Raw genomic sequence first — 23,943 nt, forward strand, 5'->3', positions numbered from 1 at the left:
TCGCTTTTTAAATAAAATACACATAATTGTATATTACAAACATTTCTGTATAACATAATTTATTACTTAGATTTATAGGGATTAAATTTCGAATTACTTTGTTTATTGAAGGAAAGTTAGCATATAAGTGATTGAGCTTTCTGTTAGTTAATTCAAAAAAGTTCTCAATTCTCACATGAAAAAATAATAAAATGCAGTTTAATTTATACTATATTTTTCATAATGTAAATCAAATTTCAAAATAATTCCATTCTATATATATATTGAAAACAACTACCTTCAAATAATCATTCAAATAAATAATCTTAATTTACAGTTTAGAAAAAATATCTGAATCCGAATCAGAAATATTACCGCTAAAAACCGCAATTTTATATAACTTTACGTTACATAATTTGAAATAAACAGAGTGAATAGAACCGTTTGAGACCAATTTAACTGAAGATAATGGTAATCTAATAGCACTGAATTGGGCTATTTCTATTATTTTCAGCATGTTTCTTGATAAAATATTCATTGTTACATATGTTCATAAATACTTATCCTTTTATAATACTTATTACGTTAATTTTCAAGGAAACTTACAATCTTCCAATTGAATATAATTGGATATAATTCCAGCCAAGTGAAAACATTTATCATTTATCTTCTGGATTTGGAAAGTACTTTTCTGAAAATTGGACAATTTTCACTTGAATAATTCATGTATTTAATACTTTAGGTCTGAAAAGAAAAGTTTCAAAGATATTACGACAGTCAAATAGAAAGCATTTCTGAACCTCTATTTCTCATTTATAGATAATCCGGTAATATTATGGAATTTATTTTTTTAAAAATGAATGGCATTTTAGTTTCTGCTTGACTCGCTTAACAAATTTCTAGTAATTCCAAAACGTGCACAATTTTCTAGAAGTGCATATCGATGTACTAACATTATGAAACGCTATGGTCTGGAAAAAGTAACTTCGTTGGCTCATAGAGCATAAAATCAGAAAAAAAAAGATAATTTTGAAAGTTATAATGGGAAGCTTAGATTAATAAATGGAAATTTTGCAATATTTATAATTAGTAAGTGAGTAAAAGAAATGACAAAAATTTAGAAAAAAAAATTAATGATCGAATAATTTAGACCAATGAATTTCGATAACAGTTTTACTATTCTACAAAAATCTAAAATATTATTTTCTTAACAATTTTTTTCAAATCTTATAAGTAATAAGAAACAATTTCCAATGTTAACTTATATTTTTAATTACTTATAATTATTAAACATTTTAATTATTTTTATTACTAAATGAAGTAAAATGTCTTTTTTTTAAGGAAAAAAGCAATCTAGTTTTAAGTTTTACTGTGACTTTTCGATTCTTAATGACATTAAAATCTGTCTCTGACTTGCACGATTTCTCAGATCACTTTAATGTAATTTGCCTTCCTTAAAATTTATCAATTCCAGACTCTAAGTTTTCCTTCTTTAATTTAAAACTGAGAAGTGACGAAGTCTCGGCTTCAGTCCCCTATTTTTCAATGGCAGGAGAGCATAATTTCCATCTTTGAGAACTCTCCTCCAAGTGTGGTTAGTATTTTCTACTATTTAAAATCCATCTCACATATGTTATGAATATATTATGCGTTCTTTCTTAAATTAAACTATCATAATTCGAGATTCTTTTTATTTTCATTCTTCTTTAATTTAAAATTGAGGAGTGACGAAGTTTCTACTTCAGTCACCCAATTTCAATGATCGAAAAGCATAATTTCAATGTTTGAGAGATTGCCTCTAAATCTGGCAAGTAGTTTCTACTATTCAGTCTCCTACTTCCCCCATATACTTTAAGATGTAATCATTTAAATAAAAATGGACTTTTAGTGATAATTAAACAGTTTTAAAAATACAGCATAATAAACGCTGTTGTTGTATTTAAAGTACCATGATGGTCTGGAATAATGAAATGTTTATAATGTGATATATTTGCAAAATATCTGTTGATGTATTAGAAAAATTAAGAATATATAATAATATTTTCAAAAACTAATTTATTTATGTACTTAGCTATAAAAAATAAAATTCCAACGCATAATACATATAAACGCATGTAATCTGAGAGATCTTCGCTCATAAATTGGGTTCAAAATGTCAGTACCTAGTAAAGAGTAGTAGTAAATATTAAAAAAGAAAGAACTGATTGAATTATAATTTACTTTAAACTTAAAGTATACTCATGCTCTTACGATTTGATATTTTCAGTCTTTGAATGAAAGCGCAATTACGTAATACGAAATAATTTAGTTTAATTTACATAGAAAATGAAAATAGTAAGTAGTGCAAGTTTTTATTACGGAATGTAATGTGGTCATAAAATGAATTTCTTACATACAAACTTTGTGCAGGCATAAATCAAGTGATGTGAGGCATGAAGGGTTAGGTATCATCAGTGATATAAAAATTTCAAAAAATTCAAAAGGCAATACCAGGTTTAATAGTTTGCTAAGTCATTAATTCATAAGCTGAAAGGAGTTAGACATAAGAATATCAATATATAATGGAACTCTCTCTTAAATACATTCAACTAAATGATAATTGGCTTCCAAATATTTTATAATCAGAAAGCATAAGTTAATGAGATGGAAGTTATTAAGAGGCAATGTTGCGATTATAAGATGTAATTTTCCATTTGTAAACCCATGATATATTCTGTATTTGAGTTAAGTATTACGATAGTTATTTTTCGTTAAAACAGTTTTTTAAAAAGTTATACAATATAGATTTTGAAAGACGGGACTGCAATAATAAGAACTGTGCCATTATGCTAAACAGTTTTATCTAAAAGCATTTAAAAACATTTGAACAAAAGAAATTTTTTACACAACTTAAAATTTTAAATTTCCAAAAAAAAAATTGCTACGGTTTTTTGAAATTTCCTATAATTAAAGTTACCGCTGCCTCGAAAAAGTTATATTCGAATCTCTTTATTTTTCAATATGAAAATGAAACCAAATTGGTCGATATAGTGTTACTATAAGAGAATTTTAAGGATAAAATATTTCTGCCAGAACTTTAAGATTGATTTTGGATATTAAGTAAAAAGAAGATTTATTACTGTTACAAAAATTATTTTATATATATATAGACAATAAAATTTTGTTCGGTAAGGAAATTAATTCAAAGATGATTTAATAGAAAAATAACATGTAGTGAGGCATTTTACTTATTTGGTGGAACAGACGTTTTATATTCAGCAACCATTAATAATTTATTTGTAAAAATGTAACTCAACATATATTCCATTGCTGCTTTCAATGTTTGATTTTTAAATATATTTTCCTGCTTTTATAATTTTATATCTTTCAGCCAAGTTTACTGTCAGATATTCTTATACAGCCTTTGAGTTCATTTATTTTAATATTCGAAAAATAAAGTCGTATTTTATGCAATATAATTCCGGAATCTTTCATAATAATTGAAAATTTGGAATTGAGTCTTAAGGAGAGAATTTTCAATTTTCAATAAACTAATTTTACATGCATTATAAAAGAATTTCAATAACTGTAAATTTGTTGATTCTTAAATTGAAATACCGAATACAAATTCTCATGCATATTGTGACGCTTGCAATTTTGATTTGTCGAAGAAAATCTAATAACAAACGAATTACAGTTTTCTTAAACATTCGAGTCACAAACGAATATTTCTAAATTTATTTCTTTGCAAAGATGCGGTATTAGAATTTCCTCTTTAGCACCTAATTCATTCTTATAAATAGCGTGATGAGGTCGAAACAAGTGAGTTACAAATGCGAGGCAATTCTAAAAAAATAAATCAGAAAGACAAGGAAAAAAATAACTCAAGAAGAAAGAAAAAAATCAGCAAAGCAACCCCTTGGAAATAAAAGATAAATCCACAACCAAGCGTTAAAGGTGATGTTTCCAACATCAAGCCTAAATTTATTTTCAAAAGCTATTAACATGTCATTTTCGATTGCGAGACGAAGTTTTTCGTCGTGTTTATGAGATTCTCAAACGTCCTAAATGCATGCATAAGTGAACGATGTCGTTACTTATTCACATAGTTTCCATAATTTTTCATTTTCTTTTCTCTTCACTCTCTCTTAACGTTGTAATACACGGCTCTTTTCCACGGCCATTTGCATGGGTAACAGCAGGGATTTGAGTTATTGCTGGTTTTACGGATTTCATCGAATTATGCAGGGCTTTCGCAAAAGAGATCCAGATACTTGAGGTAAAAAAAAAAGCATCACTTCCGTGGTTTTTGATGTTTCTGAGTGTGAAATCAGATGATCGCCACGGATACCAAAATGTGCATGCTTCGTTGTTGGAAAATAAACGGTCAAATTGTTTTCTAATATTTTTTTTTTATTTCGTTTTATAATGTACATCATAAATTTCAAGTATGAGATATAATTCATGCAAAGGCTATAAAAACAGTGAAAAACATATTTTTCCACACAATATAATATTTTAAATTTAAAAAAAAATCAAGAAAAAATTAAATTTGAATTGCAGAAGATTTTGAATTGTTACATTACAGTTAATTTGTTGCCTTTCATTACACAAATTTTGCAACATTTTTTAATCGTATCTTTAGAAATAACCTTCATTTTTCTGAGTTGATAAAATGTATTTAAAGTATTTTGTAGGGGAAATATATGAAAAAAAGTGTTTCTTCTTTTACAGGTATAAAGGTAAAACAAATCCTGAGAGTAGTTTATTTATGTTATTACCATAAGCAATTGAAGGTTTTACGTAAAACTCTTCACGTAAGATTACTTTATTCAAATAATATCCCTGTTTTATCTGTATCCATATTTATCCGTATTCTAAAATAACTCTATTGTAATGTTCAGAATTGTGAAAATTTTTTAATAACTTTAACAAAGCCTAAATTTGGAAGCATGTTTTTACGTACTCATATTTCGTGTGTAAAGAGAAACAAACGTGTTTCAGATAAAATTAAGTACCTGGATATAAACTATGATTTGAAGAGTCTTCGAAATTTTAGGGAAAACTAAGGATGCACGTGGTAAAACTATGAATTTACTGGTAATGACGAAAATTGCAAATGGAATGCATCGGTAATGAAAAGAGATAGCTTACAATCAGTGATAAATAAATACTTAATGAATAATACATCAAAAATCGAACCATTAATTAAAATGAAAATATTAGTTAAACCTCTCTTATTGAATGTTATTTCATAAAAATATTAGAATGCGACCATAGGACATGAAGGTTCTTTAGGTGATTATCAAAATTATAAAAGCGAATACTCCAACTGCAAAATAATTTACTTGCATTTCTTATATTTAAATTTTCACATGAAAACTACTACGATCTTATAACAAGACGTTAAAATTTATTAAATATTGACCTTAAAATTAAGATTATTCCAAGCACAAGGGGTGTTCAATGTGAAATGAAAATGAACCAAACAACACTGTGGGTATAAACGAAGACTTTTTTCAAAGTATACACCATGGGCCTGAGCTCAATGATCCCATTGATTAACGAGCCGAAAGATTCCCTGTTCCCAGAATTCATGTGGCCATGACGATACCCAGTCCTTCCTTCAGTTCGCCGTCCGAGTTGAAGCGCTTCCCTTTCTGATGTTGTTTCAGGGGGCCAAACACATGAAAATCACAGGGCAAAATGCCCGGGCTGTAGGGCGAATGGTCGAGCTGACCCAACTTGAATTTGACCAGTTCCGCGTGTATGACCCTGGAGACGAATGGACGTGCGTTATCAAGGAGCAGAACCCCACCCTCCGTGAGTAGCCACGGTCTTTTGTTCTTGATGAGACTGCGTAGTCTTCGGAGTGCCTTACAATACACATCTTAGTAAATGGTTCTTCTGTGCTCGAGGAATTCAACAGGTAGCATCAAATGGACGTCGCTCTTTTTTAGAGCCTCTACTCTCTCCTTGCGCAAGCTCCGATCCTGCCGGAGGCACCAACCTCATCCCTAGACGTCTCACTACGTTCTCCCATAACGACATAGGCAAATATGTTAAGAGTTACGTTGTACGACATTTCGTACCTTTTCATTTGATAAATCCTTGTAATTTAAATATTTCAGAAATAAAATTATCCTCCTTTTGAATTTCCAAAGTAATTTAAGAAAACGCATAGAATAGAGAATAAATTTCCAACGTCAGTTTAAGTCCCCAAATTGATATTATTCATATATAAAGTCTAAGACATAAGAAATCCTTCTTTGAAATCATGGATTTCATTTATAATAAAAAAAATCTCAGAATAATTAAGTACACTATGAAATACTGAATGAAGGAAAAAAATATGTTATTTAGAACTATAATGCATAGAAGTAAAATGTAGCTATAATATTCATAATTTCGTTTTTGATCATATAAAAATAAAATTATGAAAACTATAGCTACAATTTATTTTTATGCTATATAGTTTAAAATATCTTTCTCTCTTCCTCTCAAACTTTCATAGTGTACTTAATGGGTATATATACAAATATACACTTTAATAAATTTTTACTCCTTATAATAAAATCACAATAGTTATTATATAAAATTCCCTGCATCCTTTTTCATATGTTTTTAAGCACTTTTCCTTCTTTGCTCCATTTTATCTTCGTTTTCTACATTATTTGTTACTTTTGTTGATATATTTTTATTTTTACCTTTTATCTTCTGCTTGTTTAATACTTTCTTATATAACATAAAATATACCCATCTTGATTCGCTCTTAGGAAAAGGAAATTATCAGAACCATCTTTCAAAAGAGCAAAATAAAGTCTCGAAAGTCATTGAGGAACTTTACAAAATAGTTAAAAAAAAACTCAGCTTACAATTTACTTTCTAAAACATCACTGAGGAGAGATGTTTTCAAAAGTAACAGAAAAAATAGCAATGAAAAACTATACTATGTATGTATGTTATATTATGGTATAAAAATGAAATAAAATGGATATAAACTCAAAAAACATTTGATGCTGCTACTGAAAGAACTTTTTTCAATTGCAACAATGTTTAAGATAAAAAAGTAAATTCAATGCATGATGCAATAATGCTGAACTTAGTTTCAAAGAATTCGTATACAGGAGGAAAAGATGTTTAAGTAGAACTCATTGTGAAACAGAAAAAGTAATTATGATTTTGAATACCTGTACTCATGAGGTAAAAATATATTATTTAATAGGGATACAATTCATTATTTAAATATTGTTTAACACTTATTTTAGGAAGATACTTGACATATTTGGCAAGGTTAATATTTAAGATGATTACAAATTAACTTTCCAAATGCATCAAATACCAACATGGCCCTAAGAAATGTGTAAATGTTTGCATCCATAAAATTTTGGATCTTGGTTCAAGTCATAAATGCCACAAGTGCTCAGATCTTTAGTTTCAAATAAGTATTTTGTAATTCATAATGTAATAAAATAAACCAGTACTTGGGAGTTAATCGCATGTCATAGCTTCTAAAAGTCATTTTTACTGTTACTGAACAATTCTTGGATATTCTTTAAAAAAAATACTGGTTCCAGAAAACTGGACAATTTTTTGATGCCATATTTTCAAACATTAAAACTCAAATTTGACACAAAACTATAGTTGTAGTTATGAAGATAAAACACCGAATTTCATTTTTAAAATAATTTCCTATTTCATTAATTATGTTTATATGCATGCAGACGGTCCACCACTTGATAAGTTTGATTCAAAATTTCATAAGTATATATACTTTAGTTGATAAAAGTGTGCACCAATTTTCTAAATTTGTATTTTTTAATAATTGAATTTACAAGGAAGTGAGTATACAGATCGATAGACGATCAATTTCTTGAAAAATTTGGTTCAAAATTTGATATCAACCTACAGTATACTGTAGATGTTAAATCTACAGTATTCTGTAGATGTTAAATGTGCAGTATACTGTACATTTAACATGACATTTCATTTGCGTAGCTGCTCTTTACGATTTGTCATTATCATACCCGCTTGTATTCGGAAGATAAGAAAAATACTTTCTCTGATTGCAATTTTTAAAAAGGAAATCTACAGAAATCTACAAATTATGTATGAAATTCATTTATCAAATTTCATCCGCCAGTCTCTAAGTATTTTTGGTTATTGACAGACAGACAAACAAAAAATTACAAAAATATGTTTTCATGAGTCAGAAATGTCTAAAGCATGAAAAATCATTAAAATCGCGAGTTCGAAATGTTTGGTGATTACAATATTTTTACACAAGAAAGTAAAAAATGATAAACTGTTGATGGATAAACCCTGTATACCCCACGACGCACACACAAAATAATGCCGCGTTTAAAATATTGTGAATGAAGCATGCACATGTGCAATGGAGATCTAATTGCAAAATCATACAATATGAATTCTATGTTTTCTATAACTATAGCATATTTATTTCGGGAACATTATTAGAGCTTAAATAAGGGTTCTATTGGTTACAGGCAGAAGAAACGACTTTTTACCCAACATTCGATACCTCCAAATAACATTGCCCTGAAGTTACCCGACCTTTATTATACTTTCTTTAAAAAAATGACTTTTGTCTAAGTCGATGATTTTCGGCCTTCCATCTTCAATTAGGCCACTCTTCCTGTCTTTTTTTACTTATTATGTAACTTACTATTACGTCTCTTATTTTCTTACTTTATTCTCCGACTGTTTTTCTACTGATATCTGTCTCATATGCCATATCTGAAAATATGCCAGGTTTAATATATTTGTATATAATAATGACAACTTGTTTTAGGCCTTTAATAAAGGAACCCGATCTACTCGATCGGGAAGTGTTGCCAGGTTTCTTACAGTTCCAAGTAAACCCGTCAACATTTTTTGTTTGTTTAACGAGAATCGAACGTGGATTACCAATGCACCGCTTGCACCTCATTTCATTTGCTATTAAACTTGCATGGACCAGGAAAATAATCTGACTATTTGCATTAAAAAATCATTTATATTATTTACTTTGATTTTTAATTTATATATATCTTCTGCGTATCTTATCATTTTTCTGGATAATTTTTTTTTCCAATGCGGATTTAAAACTGCCACATACCTTTTAATTCGCCGGTCCGATGGAAAGCAAAAGAAATATTTTATATTTTATATCCATCTACTTTTCTACTTGTTAAATATTATTTGTTTTTTCTTTTTTTTTCAAAGGACTGATGATCTTTTTACTTTCTCTATTTTTGTTCTACAAAACATAGACCGACAAAAATATCAAGCACAGTCAGCTTTCAATCGCTAAAATGTTAAAAGCGGAAGTTCTTTGCTAGTTATTGCAATAGACTGGCGTCAACAAGCGTTATCACTTTCTCGAAAGCAGACATATGCGAATCCATTATAGATGAGTTAGACCTCACATATGGCAGACTGTGCATTTTAAGCTCCAGCCAGCGGCTTTTCTTTTGACGCGAGTTTTAATATTTTTTTTATTGTGTATGGAAAGATTGCGGACATATAGCAAGCACCATTGTAAATATTGGTGAAAGTATTAAAACTATAGTGTAGCTAGGCTAGTGTTTGTTTGGGTTATTCGTAAAATATTTCAGCCCTAAAATGTCTACTAAAAAACGTAAAGTTGATTCAGAGTGCCGTGCTTTTAATGATGAATGGTCCAGGAAATATTTTTTTTACGGTTGTTAAAGATAAACCAGTGTGTCTCATCTGCAATGAAACTGTAACAGTCTTCAAAGAAAATAACATTTCCCGTCATTTTACATCTAAGCATAAGAATTTCAATTACGATGAAATGTCCGAATCAGAAAGAAAAAAAAAGTCTTGTAAAGTCTGTAAAAAGTCTTTGTAAAAGATTATCAGACCAACAAAATTTTTTCAAGAAGGTAAACACTATCCAAGAGGCAGCTACATTTGCAAGTTACATTGTAGCATACGATATTGCTAAAAATAATAAAGCTCTGAGTGATGGGGAGTTTGTTAAACAATGCATGCTCCAAGCTTGTGATATTTTATGTCCAGACAAGAAAAATAATTTTGAGACTGTAAGCTTCTCTCGAAAAACGGTGACTTCTAGAATCGAAGCCATCGATAAAAATTTTACATCACAATTAGAGTCAAAGATTGGCAACTTTAAATTTTGCTCTATAGCTATGGATGAGAGCACTGATATAAATGATACTGCTCAATTAGTATTGTTTATAAGAGGTGTTAATGAAAACTTTGAAATTACCGAGGAACTGGCGTACATTCGTTCTTTAAAGGGAACTACAACTGGAGGTGACACTTTTCGTGAATTTCAGGAAGGGCTTTTAACTATGAAAGTGCCTATAACAAATATATGTAATATTACGACCGATGGTGCACGAAATATGACAGGGAAAAAAATCTGGATTTGTTGGACTCTTTAATCAAAACTATCCCAGGAATAATGCTTTTCTACATTGTGTTATACATCAAGATGCTCAGTGTAAATCTGCATTGAATATGAAACCAGTACTTGATGCAATTGTGAAGCAGCTTGTAAACAATATTCGATCTCGAGGGTTTACTCACAGGCAATTGCGAGATTTTCTTCAGTCCTTGCAATCTGAATACTCTGATGTACTACTGTATTACACGAAAATAAGGTGGCGTAGTGCAGGACATGTTTTCGAGCGAGTTTGGCACCTGAAAGACGACATTGTATCGTTTTTCCATGATAAACAGTATTCTGCGGAGTGTGTGAAATGTTAGAAGATACAGAATGGCTTTCGGAATTTGCATTTTTCACAGATTTTCCTTGTCATATGAACAATTTGAATGTCAAGATACAAGGGAAAAATCAATTTATCGACGATATCTGGGTCCATCTCAAAGCTTTTAAGCTAAAACTTAATCTGTTTGCTGGAAAACTAGCTAAGAACGACTTTTCTCATTTTTCGAGGTTAAATTCAATTAATTCAGTAAATAAAGAGAAGCTAAAGAATTATGAAGATTACTTTAAAAAACTGCATTTTGAGTTCGAATTTAGATTTCAGTGACATTCAAGCAGAACTGGATATTTTTACCATACCTTTTAACGTAAATTGTGAATCAGTGGGCTCAGCTTTGCAGCTTGAATAAAACGAGTTGCAATCTAACAATAATCTCAAACAGTTTTTTCTAACTATGCAAAAGTTTGAGTTTTACAAATCTTTATCGAAAGTAAGTTTTCCCTATTTAATATCCCACGCCAATAAAATCAGTGCTATGTTTGCTTCATCTTATATATGTGAACAAGTGTTTTCATCTATGAACATTAGAAAGAATAATTTCAGAAATAGACTGACAGATGAGCATTTAGCCTCGTTCCTTAGAATCAGTACATCTCACTAAACTTCAATATACGAAACTTTTAAAAATGATATCGTAATTTCATTAAACTCATTAACATATTTAAATTGTAGTACTTGTATATTGTTTTTCTCATTTTCAAAAAATTATCTTGGCCCTCCATTTTTTTTATTTTTTTTTTATTTTTGGCTCGTGACGGAAAAAGTTTCCCCATCCCTGGCTTAAGGTCTTCATAATAGTTTAATTATATGATTATCAAAATTTGAAGCTTAAGCACTTTTACTGAAAAACCAATTATGAGACCCAGTAACATAAAATATTAAGTGAAAATTTTATCAAGCATTAATACTGGCGAACCGGATGGTGGCCGAAGTCGAGTAGTAAATATTAAGATTACCCTGTGCATATTATTTCTTTCAGGGAAGATAAATTATTATTTAACCTTGCACTTTTGTGCCAAAGGTGTCGAAGATTTCGGATGTTATATTTTTTTAATGTATTTATTCTATTCGAATCCCGTAAGCGAATGACATGATATGGAGAATTGAACTTCCATTCGATAAAAATTCGGCAGCATTGAAACATTAATTGAAAGTCACTAAATTAATTCCCAAATGTGTTTCAATGCAAATAATAATCCAGAGAATTCATAAGAAAATGAAATTATTCGCATTTTCAGTATTGTATAAGAAGTTAATTTCCTTTCAATAGCATTAATGTTTTTAAGCAAAAATTATATTCACCATATTTAAATTATATCAATTTTCTGTTACATATTCATTTAATCTATATTAAAGCAGAATAGAATTGTATAAGGATAGTAAAAAAAAAAATAGAATTTATGTATAAATCAAGAATATATACAACAGTTTGCAAAATGAAGCTGATTATGAATTATTGTACAATAATTAAAAATTTAAATGCAACTTCAAAAAGGTGAAACTTCATTCTTTGACCAATAAGGAGCAAAATATGTAACTTCTTTTCTTGACAAACTTTGTAAGAACATTTTATTTCATCAGGACCCATTATAGAATGAATTGGAATATTTTCTAAGCAGTATTCGGATTTAACTTTCAAACTGGCCTGCAACAATGCGCTTTGACTCCTATCTTACATAACTGGTTTATGCATGCTGTTCCATTAGAGGAAAGGGAGTCAGTAGGAAGTTATTTATATCTAGCGGTTCAAGATCATCTGCATGATTTAATTTGATGCTTCCGTTTGTTTTCCAACTGTAGAATGATATCGCTTTAGTGAATGAAGTGAATCACTGATGACAGCTCAGCTGTGCAAGAATATCTGAATATTCAAGATTTTGAAGTGCTATGCGAAAATATTAAATGGTGGCTAAGCAAAATTACTATTTAAGTTACAGTCTAGTGAAGATGAAGATAAATACGTTTTCGCATGTGTTGAAGTAATAGGTATTTCAACTTTTCGGAATGCAGGAGAGATTGATTTTCTGATTTGTCACCATGATGATGATGTCGTGTCCACTTTACCACGGAAAGGGGATATAGTAGCTTCTGAGAGTAAAGACCCCTGAGCGCCAGAGGGCAGAAGTCTGACTTCTAGCTCATATGAAGATGACATTCACACATTCGCTTGCACAACCCCTTTTTACAGGAGGGCTCTTTTACACACCTCACAGATAGAACACAGGGGAAACAACCATGCCCGAACCAGGACGGGCAGATAACGGAAAGAACGCGGTACACCTAGAAAAGGACGCCGGCAGAACACCGTCAGGTATCAATATATAGAGTCAGGTATCAATATACACAGAGAATCTATACTTCTCTTCTAGGTTCAAAAGATTATGAGAATGTGGTCCTAATGTATAGAGAGAAGGAATATTCTTAATTAATTAGAAGAAGACCGTTTGTAAGTGTTGAAAAGCAACGGTGCATGAAGGCCTTATATTTGAATATCCAAGTAATTTTCTGAAAATTTATGTTACAAGAAAGAAAATTACTAACGATGGATAAATGAAAGTGCTTTTTATGTCCAGGGTTATGTCAACGAAAGAAAAATGTTTCCTTACCTATTGAAGCAAATGGAGGATAAGACTTTTTTACTTCCGTTTACCTCAGTGTATGTAGTCAGAGAGGCAAAAAATGGATTCTGTCTTTGACAACGTTTATTTTGACCTTTACCTTTACGCTTCTCTCTCATTATTGTTTGAGATTCCTTTGCTAATTGTGGATGGAGTTAATCTTATTTGGAATGAATTCAGAATTCTACATAATGTGAAATATCCATTGTTGGAATTTCTATTACAAAAAGTAAACGCTCAGTGACTGTCCACAATGAAAGAATTTACATTTGCAGGAGGATCATAAACTTGACATCGTTGGCAACCAGCTTGTTTATCCAGTTTATTGACTTTTTAAAGACAATAAAACAAGTCATTTGAGATGCATTTAAAAAGTCTCAATTTGTTTTTTTTTCTTATGAATTAAAACATGAATTTTATTGAATCAGTCCACTATAAAATTACATTTAGTATAAAGTAAAAACGGAAATTAAGACTACTTACAACGAGTTCTTGTCTGGCGAAAGTAATTATTTTTTATCTTAACACTGGCAAAAGAATGTTTGAATAATTTGAAAGATGAATTTGCGTATCATCATAAAATCAACTCGATCTGAACAGAAAGACATCAAAGACCAGTTCAACGACTTTAAGGAGTCCACCACGGAGGAGTCCACGTTCAGTAGAGAAGAAAATACTAAGATGGACATTTCGGACGTGGGTGGGTGGTAAGAACACTCAAAGGATATTTGAGCAAACATTTGTTTAATAGCAATTAGCTTATCTATCTGTAATAACCCCTTAAGAACACGGACTGTCACTGCGGTTTTTGAGAGGATGGGATAATTTTTTCTTGTCTTTAAAGAGAGCCCCGGGCGTTCCAGTATTCTGAGGTATCTGAACTAAAATGCTCTTAGGAATGAAAAGGTTAAAAACAATGCTAAAAGTTGTGTACCAAATTTAACTTTAAAATTTTCTTGAAAACGAAGGGGGAAAATGCACAGAAAGGAAAAGGATATCATTAAATAGATCATATTTTGATTTGTAAAATTAATGTCAAAAAAGTATTTTTCTGAGATAATAATTTTGAATGAATGGTGATTTGCCTATGGAAATCGATATGAACATCGATTGCCATAGGCAAGTCACAACGATTACCTTTCTTGTGACGGAAGGCAGCATTGGGGGCAGGTGTGAACAACAGTTTATTAAAGCGGAAATCCAAATTCTAAGCCTATTTTCCCAGTTAATTCAAACTTTTGTTTGAAGCTTATATCTATCATCTTGCTTTCTAAGAAAATTTCATTCTCTAATTTAATGGAATCTTCGGAAAGCTCTTTTCTGAATATTTCGAATAATGTTTTGCAGCTCCACTAAGGCGTCAAAAGAAATTCTGCATTAAGTGCAGCAGTAAAAATGTTTAATGATATCGAATGATATATTCTTATGTTTTCACTAGTCGGTTGCAATTCACCAGTAAGCACTAAAAATGATTTCTGTATCAAACACACAAAGAGAGAGGGAGAGAGGGTATGTTTTATATATTATATAGCTCGAGAGAATGCATATAAGCAGTAACTTGAATTATTTATAAGTTGTCCTAAAGTTTTTGAATTTTATTTTACTACTACAAATCATCTGTCAGTTTTGATGAACTTCTTCAGAAATCCTGGGAAATAACTTGAGAGATTCAATGTTTTGGAATAAAAGCATCTGTTGAAGGAATATTTTGAGTATCTAAGATATTTCCTCAATGGTAAATCTATAAGGTGGTTTCGTCTACAGGAAGAAGGAATGCATGGCTGATATATAGACGCTTATATTTCAAATAATGCAGAAAAATAAAGTAAGTACCAATAATAAATATGCCTTCAAAATTTTATCAAATTTGAATTTAAAAATTAGCCATTTCGACATCATTGTATAGTTATCGTTATCAGTTGCAACTGAATGCAAATCTGGAAATGCAATTTTGAAAAATACAAAGTTTTATTTCAGTCTCAAATTCTTTATAATTTCTAAATGGAAAAACTCTCTTAAGAAATGGAGGAAGTAAGTTCCCAATCTTCATTACAACGATTCAGAAATCAAATCTTTTGCAGTCAAGTACTACAATTTTTAATTAGAATACAACAAAAGATAACTAATAGGGCTTTGATTTTGCCTAAAATAAAATTTAAATTTAAAAAAATGAAATATATGTAATTAGTTTTAATTTATCTTCGCATTAAATAATATTATAACAATAATAAAACGATATCATTAATATTTTTAATATTTAAAAAAATAAAAAAAAATTCAGCGAAGAAAATATATGAATACTAATATAAGAATATATGTATATACATATATATGCATACATTCCAAAATAGATCAAATATTACAATTTAAAATGATTCTTTTGCTCATGTTTATTATTACTATCTTTTTAGGTTGATCGTCTTTTCTATTGTGCGGTTACAGTCTTATCTCTCTTCTCTAGTTTTATTCGTCTGCCCTATATTTCTGATGCGATCCCGAAAGTCATTTATGCAAAAAATGTGCATTTTATGTAGAAATAGACCATGTTTTTTATACGAGAAGAGTAGATGTGTCTTTGATTTCAATTCCCTGATTTCAATTTCTCGTACCTCAGTCTTTTTTCTTGTCTCTTACTTTTCTCATTTGCTTTGCGATCTCAATGAAAGAGAGAAAGCAATGGATTTGCAATTTCGGTTCTTCGATGATCACATGAAGGTTTTTCCTACCTCAATCAACGTTACGTTAAGAAATAAAAAAAGATTCTTGATAAAAAAAAATAGAGAGAAAAATAATGCACATATTTTTAACAAAGAATTTTGAATCTTAGAGACCAAAAATAACAAATAATATGTAAAATAATTTATATTTAGCAATAAGAAATGTAATTAAAAATTGATATGAAAATCCCTTATTTAAATACTATAATTTTGCTTTTATTATCTTCATATACAAAATAAATGGTATGAATTAATACTTTAGAATTGGAATGGCTGCTTTTACCACCATTACAAAGTTGAGTGTAATGAAATAGAGTTAGACCTCCTTTGTTTAATTTAAAACAACATCCGTCTTTGTTAATTTTTTCAAAACCTTAAGAACTGAGAGTTTAATTAGTTTTTTTTATTTAAATTAAATTTAAAAAAATGATATAACAGTTTCAGAATTAAATTTTGTCAATTTTATAAACCAATGATAATACTGCTACATAATCTAATAGATGTGCGATATTGCGTTTCAATAAATTTAATTTCAGATTGAACAAGTAAAAAAAAAAATATTATCATTATGGAATCCTCTTAAAAGGCAAACATTACTCTCATTAATAATATAGCCAAACATGAAATATATTAATAATTTAGTTCAAAAATCTTGCCCCCAACTTCTAATCCTACATCACAAATGTTTTATACAACAGATATAATAACAATATTGTTTCCTTTGCATAATCGCTGACATAAAACTACACATAGCTGTGAAGTCAATTCTCATAAGCCACATTACCACATTAAAAAATATATATATTTCAGTATTTTTCGGGACTTCAAACTATATAATGGAGCATTGACATTTTTTCCAATATTGCATCTGAGTGTTAGCTTCAAAACATTAATATCTTGTATATAGACTATTTTATAAATACATGGAATCTGCTTTATCTATTAAATTTCTATGAAACGAAGAAAAGCATAAATATAATATGATTATCAACAAATATATTTCATAATTTATTAATTTATTTAAATAAATATAACAATGAAAATAATACTTTTAAATGTACAAAATCAAATAAATGGTCGACATTAAATTTATGTTTGAAAATGCTGTAAATTTGATATTTTCAAATAATTGTATTAGATTCCCGGCTCTTGGATTCTCATTTTTAGCATTGGAATCTTATTTGCCAAAACATTATTTTCTCATCTAAATGATTTCAAATCTAACATTAAAACTATTCTTTTAGCTGATTATAAGTTAATAGAGAAAGTAACAAGTCAAGGAATAAAATTAAATGAGATATGAAACAATATATATATATATATATATTTAGAAAACATCAGTTTACTAAAAAGCAGAATATTTTATTTTAATTGTGTTCTACATTTCATTTTTTAAATTTTTAATTTATTATTGTAAATACCATAGAATACTAAAATCAATTATTTTTCAAATTTGTTACCAGGTGGAGGCACTGGTTTAAAACTAAACTTTTTTTAAAAAAATGATCGTGTTAACTGCTTATTATATTCGGAAAATAATAAAATATTGAAGTGATACTGAGAATAAAAAGGTGAAATAAAGCTGCAGGCCTCTGGTATATGAGTAAGCCAAACACTAGAGGATAAATGCATTTCAAAATTTCACCCGAATAGATCTACTCTCTAAAATTTATTTATTTATATTTTTTGTTATTAAATAATTCTACTAATGCATTAAAAACAGTACTATATTTATATTATTTTAAATTTTGTTCTTGCTTTTTATCATTCATATTTACATACCTTCTGGATGTTGAAATAAATATTTACGTTTGAGGAAAAAAAGTCTTTATATTTCTTACCTTTATTTGGATTTGAGAGGTGGACTTTGATTTTCTTTTAGATATCTTTAAAACGATCTTCCCAAAACTCCAGAATCTAAAATTTCTATACCTTAATCAATTATAATGTACTTAGTTCTTCGTAGAAAATACAAATACTTATTAAACATCCGCAATGCAAACTACATCGAACCTTTCCAAACACAAAACACTTCCATTTAAATAATACAGCATAAAAGCATTGATCATTTGACATGAAATCAATAGATGTAACAATAAACTGAGTTTTCGAAACTAAAGTAGGAAATTATTCACCTTCCATCAGGTGCGTGGTGAGGAATACAATAGTGAAGAATTTCTTTTTATGTGTTTCTATGAAAGCGATCGAAAGAAAACTGACTTTGGTTATTCCTGTAACTCATTTTGACCAACTGCAAGTTATTGTTTCGCATTCGAGGCTTTAATTGATTTTTGCGAATCTGCTCTTTGTATTTTAGAAATACTAGACACCGCGAGATAAGTTTTACTGTTTTTTTTTTTGTCTATATTAGAAGAAATAATTATTTAAAAAATATTGAAACTGTAATCAACAGCAACGTTATTCACTTGATAAACGTTAAAAAAAGCTATTTAGAAAGGAATATCTACGACTGCTTGCTAAAGCTCTTATGGAAGAATATATTGGTATTTTTACAAAATTATATAAAATTGAAAGTAATGAAAAGGAAAGCGAAACTAATTGAAAGAGTGAACGATATAGCAAAAATTTAAAACGATGCAAACCTGCGAATTGCAATTGATTGGACATGAAAATAACTTTTTATATCAAAAATTTCATTTTATTTTATATCCTTATTGTTTTTATAGTTTCGTGTTTCTGCGAAGGGAGACACATTTTGTAAAATACTTGGCCAAGCTAAGAAGTTTTGCGCCTAATAACAGGACCTCAAATTCCCTACTGAACTGGACGAGCAATCACAGGCTGAAAAAGGACACTCCTCTTGGTTTGATGTGGTGATAAGGTTTGGCGAATATGGATGTTGAGCCATGTATCCCTTTTACTAAAATAGCACCAACTTCTTTATTTGATAATATTGTTTTTAACGAAGACTTGGGAATTAATCTTACAAAACGCAACGAACATCCAGAGTTGTTGCGCCAACTGGCCCTCGAGGTCATTGGTGATATCGCCTATCAGGCCTTGAAAATCTACACTGATGGTAGCAAAATGGACTCTGGGAGAACTGGAAGTGGTCTATTTTTAAAATCAAGTAGAGGGGAATCGAGGCATTGTTTTAGAAATCCAAACCATAGCTCAGATTTTAGATCTGAAATTCTTGTTATTAAAAAAAAGCTTTGGACCTTGCCTTGGACTGATATTTTCCAAATTTGGATCCTCACAGACAGCAAGAGCTCAATACAATATTTAAAGGACTGGCTACACATTCATGACAAGTTGGTCAATACATTATGTCGAAATTAACTACATTCGCAAGGACATGGTCAGTGAGCATACAGTGGATCCCTTCTCATCTGGACATACACGGAAATAAAATTTCAGACGCTCTGGCCAAGGAAGGAAGCCTAAGTTCCAACTGTCTCTCTTCTGGATTGTTGGCCTCAGAGATCCACGCTTTGTTTAAACTAAGAATTAAAACGAAATGGAGGATTCCCCCAGAGCATGACTGGCATGCCGGTTGGTGCCCAGGCTTGTCTCTGGCGTGTCCAGGCTTGCTTCTGGCTTCAAGCGCTCTTATCTAGGTTAAAGTCTGGCCATATAAAAAGTATTTTCTCCATCAGAAGCCAAAAGGTGTATACCTCTTGCCACTTCTCGGCTGACGCTTTCCCCCCTCATATCATTGAATGTATTGGCGCCTTTGTGAGTCAGCTGGTGAATGAAGGGGAGTCAGTTTACAATCTTATCATGCGATTCGATCCCTTGGACTTGGTTCGAATTGGTGTTCAATCCAAGGTTGATAAGAAACAACAACAAGAATACAACGCCTTGAGTTAAAAATGTAACTATTTTAATTGAATATATTAGCAATTCCTTTAATTTTTTCAAGTCATTTATCTTATTTTGGGCTATTTTAAGTTATTTTTGTGCTTTATGATTACATTGTTTCCATTCCTTTTAAAAAAAATAAAAACATGTTTAAAATAATTGCACTGACCTTTACCCAATTACAACCTAATTTTAATAATCAATCTCTTAAAAATAAATATTTTTTTTTACAATGCAGGAAATAGGTGCGGCTTTTCATGATGTTGTAGAAAGCTTGCATGCTGCAAAATTAAATAGTTTATTAAATGTTTTTCAATACAGACTTGGATATTGTGCAAGTAGTGTTTTTTCCTTAAAAATAACATACAGTGGCAATTCTTAAAAATGCATTCCACTTTCATTTCGAGCAGTTGAATTTGATGTAAAATAATTCCCCAAAGATACTCGTTACTTAAAGGTAATTTGAAATTGATGCCCGATTGAAAATATGAAACATTTTTCACCAGCAAGGAATTAAAGATGCGTTACTTTCTTTTTTAAATGTATGCGTATATAACTAATGACATTCCTTATGCATTTCGGAAGCTTTCTTTGTCCCATCGTCATAATTGAAGAGAAATTGTGTTCATTTCTCATGTTTAAAAGGATTATACGATAATAAATATAAAAATTTATCCATTCAATTCAATATTACTTGATATTCCTAGAATGCATTCTTCGAGTTAATAAAAACGAAGAAACATATTATATTTTTTGAATATACGAATTCCCGTTGAGGGAAGTTTGAATAGATTATTAAATCAAGTTTCAAATTACATAAAAAAGACAAAATTTCATAATTTTACATTCCAGTAAAATTACATTAAAAAGGAGCCATTTTGGAAGTTCTGTATTATTTTCTCTTAAAAATCAAAAGGAGTTCCGAAATGAAAACCGACAACTAAGTTTACTCTCTGCATTAGCTCGTATTTGATTTAAAGACGCCGCTCAAACTCAACAGCAATTCTACTTTTTATATATTTTGATGTGAAAAAAAACATTCAAAATTAAATGTAATCAAACAACGTAAATATATTTGCTTATATTTCCAATATATTATGATATAATATGCAATAAGAATGTATTCCTGATTCGGTATTCCACAAGTTCCTTTGATTTTGATAATTCTACAATTTAATTAAGTCTCAAAAATTATTTTAAATTTCTTATAAATTATGTTCAATGAATCATAAGAATTACTTTTTGGCATTTAAAAAAATTTCTATTGTTTTTATTACATCGATTTTAAGAAAACAATAAACAATTATTGTAAGAAGTTTTTTTTTCCAACCAACGGAACAAATAAAGTGCTGAAATTAATAAAAAAAAACAATTACTATTATTAAATAAAAACTAGCCGAATAAATATTTTTTCTACCAATTAATATAAATACGGCAATTCATCTCCTATCCACCTAAAAGAATCGAGATCTTTCCCGCAAATCCACAAGCGTAAGATCTTTGAAGAAAAATTCATACAATTGTATTAACAGAAAATGCGTTTCTTTTTCGCACATCGACATTCTTTTCCTCCTCGTGAAAAAAGTAACACATCCTTATATATAATGCATTCCTTTATAATATGAATAAAACAACTTGAAATGTATTTTAAAAATTCCTTTTATTCTGAATAAGGAAAGATAAAAGTGTTCTTTTGAGTAAGTATATAAAAATGAAAGACAAAAGTTATGAATTTTGAAAGATGTATATTTAAGCTTATTTTCCTAAAAAAGTTCACATGTAAACTATACGTAAAATATAGATTTTATTATTTCGTCAATATTGTTATACAGAAGAAGTATGTACTTTGAAAGTAATGCGTTTTATATGAATTGAATATAGAAAAAGGAAATTAATACAGAAAATATATGGAAAAAGGGGTAAACAATTTTGGGTTTTCATATTAAAAATCATATCTGTGTTCTAAATTGATCACATTTGCAGGAAAAAATATTCCTATATTTTGCTCATATTTTATTTTTCTGCAAATAGACAATAAGATGCGGAATAAAGGTCTGCCAATTCCAAATCAAAATACCCCACGCGCTTGCAAATATTAAAAAAAAAAATGGGTATGTGTGCTGAAAGGTTGAATTAAAAAAATATCAAAATACTTTTATATATTGATTTTGAATTAAATTTTTCCTGCAGATATTTTTAAAAATTTTCATTATTTTTTCAGACGGATGGTTTTCTGGGGAATGTTTAACTTCTTTACAGAATTCTCAAAGAGCCAATAGTCTCTTCATTCATTTGCGAAGGCCAGGATAAGTGTTACTTCTTTGCTGACTTTTCAGGGAACCGAGTTAAAAAAAAAATACATTTTCATGAAATTTAATTTATATAATTTCGTTAAGATTCATTTACGAAACATTTTTTATTTAGTTGTGTGTCGCTTTTTCTTCAGCGCGTAGTCATTTTTAGTTAATTGATTTGTCTTTTACCGTCTCTACTTCATCAGGTGGGAAGGGGAAAATAACTGAATAAATATTAAATTTTTTTACCATGTTTCCATATATTTATATTAAGTCCCTATAATTTTAACCTCACTAATATTCATTATGTCCCGGGAAAAGCTGCGTGAGAGTTCTGTTAGTTTACAGAAAAATATTGCTTTTACTAAAGTCATCGACCGGGGTTTATAAATCTGGCTTCAAATAAAAGACTGCTCTTTAGACCACATTAGTCGCCACCATTTGTTCATGGTGGTGATAAACCATTGTGGATAAATACCTAAAGGTAGTGATTAAATTTCGCAGAATCATTTATGAGCATGAATCAATTAGCAATCTTGAATAAGACAAACATTCAGTGCATTAAAAGACAAGATGGTAGCGAAGAAGTCATTTATGATGCTCGTAGGAAAAATCAGTTGAGCTGAACCTAATATGTGTGTGTAATTAGTAAGAAAATTCCAGAGAGGAAAAACATTGGGTTAAAAATTTAATATATAACTTATAACAAATATAGGACTTCTTAAACTATTCAGATTTATTTTATTAAAAATATTAATATAATACTCTTTTTTTTACTGTAGAACTCAAACATTTAATGACTGAATCGTGAAGTTCGTATCTTTCACTTCAAAATATGTAACTCATTATCGCAGGTTAGTATGGCATGAAATACAGCTAGTGTTGAAATAGATAGATAAACAAATTGCTTTAAAGTAGATAGAGAGCAACTCTCCTTCATTCTGGTTAATCATTAAATATATATTCATGGTGATGCTATTCTATTGCCTATACTCAAATCAACGAAGTTCTTCTGAAATTGCATTAAAGCATTAGTATTAAATATTTCACTGGAAAGTGATAGCTTTCTGATTCTTATTTAATGCTATATTGAACAAAGGAATCGAATATAAATCAAATCATTTTTTAAATTCTTTTTAAGAAATCAATTTATTTCCTAATCTTCTTAATAAAAAATAAACTTTTCCAAAGCTTGAAATCAAAAGCAAAAATATTTAGTACCAGTCGTCTTTGACGACCAGCTAGTTCACGAGATTAATATTCGCGAAAATGTTTAGTATTTAATGTAATTTTGTCTTTTAATGTTTTCTTCAGCAAAATATTTTTCAGCTACAAATTTTGAGGGTCATGTAACTCATGCTGTTACAGAAGTCTTAAGACTTCTATTCATTGTACATTTCTAATTTTCTATCATTCCCCGTAAAGTATGAACTTTAAATCGAAAAAGAAAAGACTCAGCTTAAATAAAAAATGTTTTACTGAAGCCAAACATGTTATTTTTTTTAATTATTATTATGAGTATAGAAAATCAAATCGTTCAGCATTGAAATCATGTCCACTACAGAATATTTTTTAAAATAATGTCTGCAATATAAAAAAGAATCATTCAATGTAAATTTCTCTAATTTATTTTAAAATGCATGTTTTAATTTTACTTTCAAAGGAATTTAAAAGGCGTAAACTATAATATTTTTTTAGTCACTGAATGTACTTCTGAAACAATTATGAAGTTTAATACAGTCCTCTGTTTTGA

Source organism: Argiope bruennichi, chromosome 5, assembly GCF_947563725.1.
Source record: "Argiope bruennichi chromosome 5, qqArgBrue1.1, whole genome shotgun sequence".
NCBI classification, from domain to species: domain Eukaryota; kingdom Metazoa; phylum Arthropoda; class Arachnida; order Araneae; family Araneidae; genus Argiope; species Argiope bruennichi.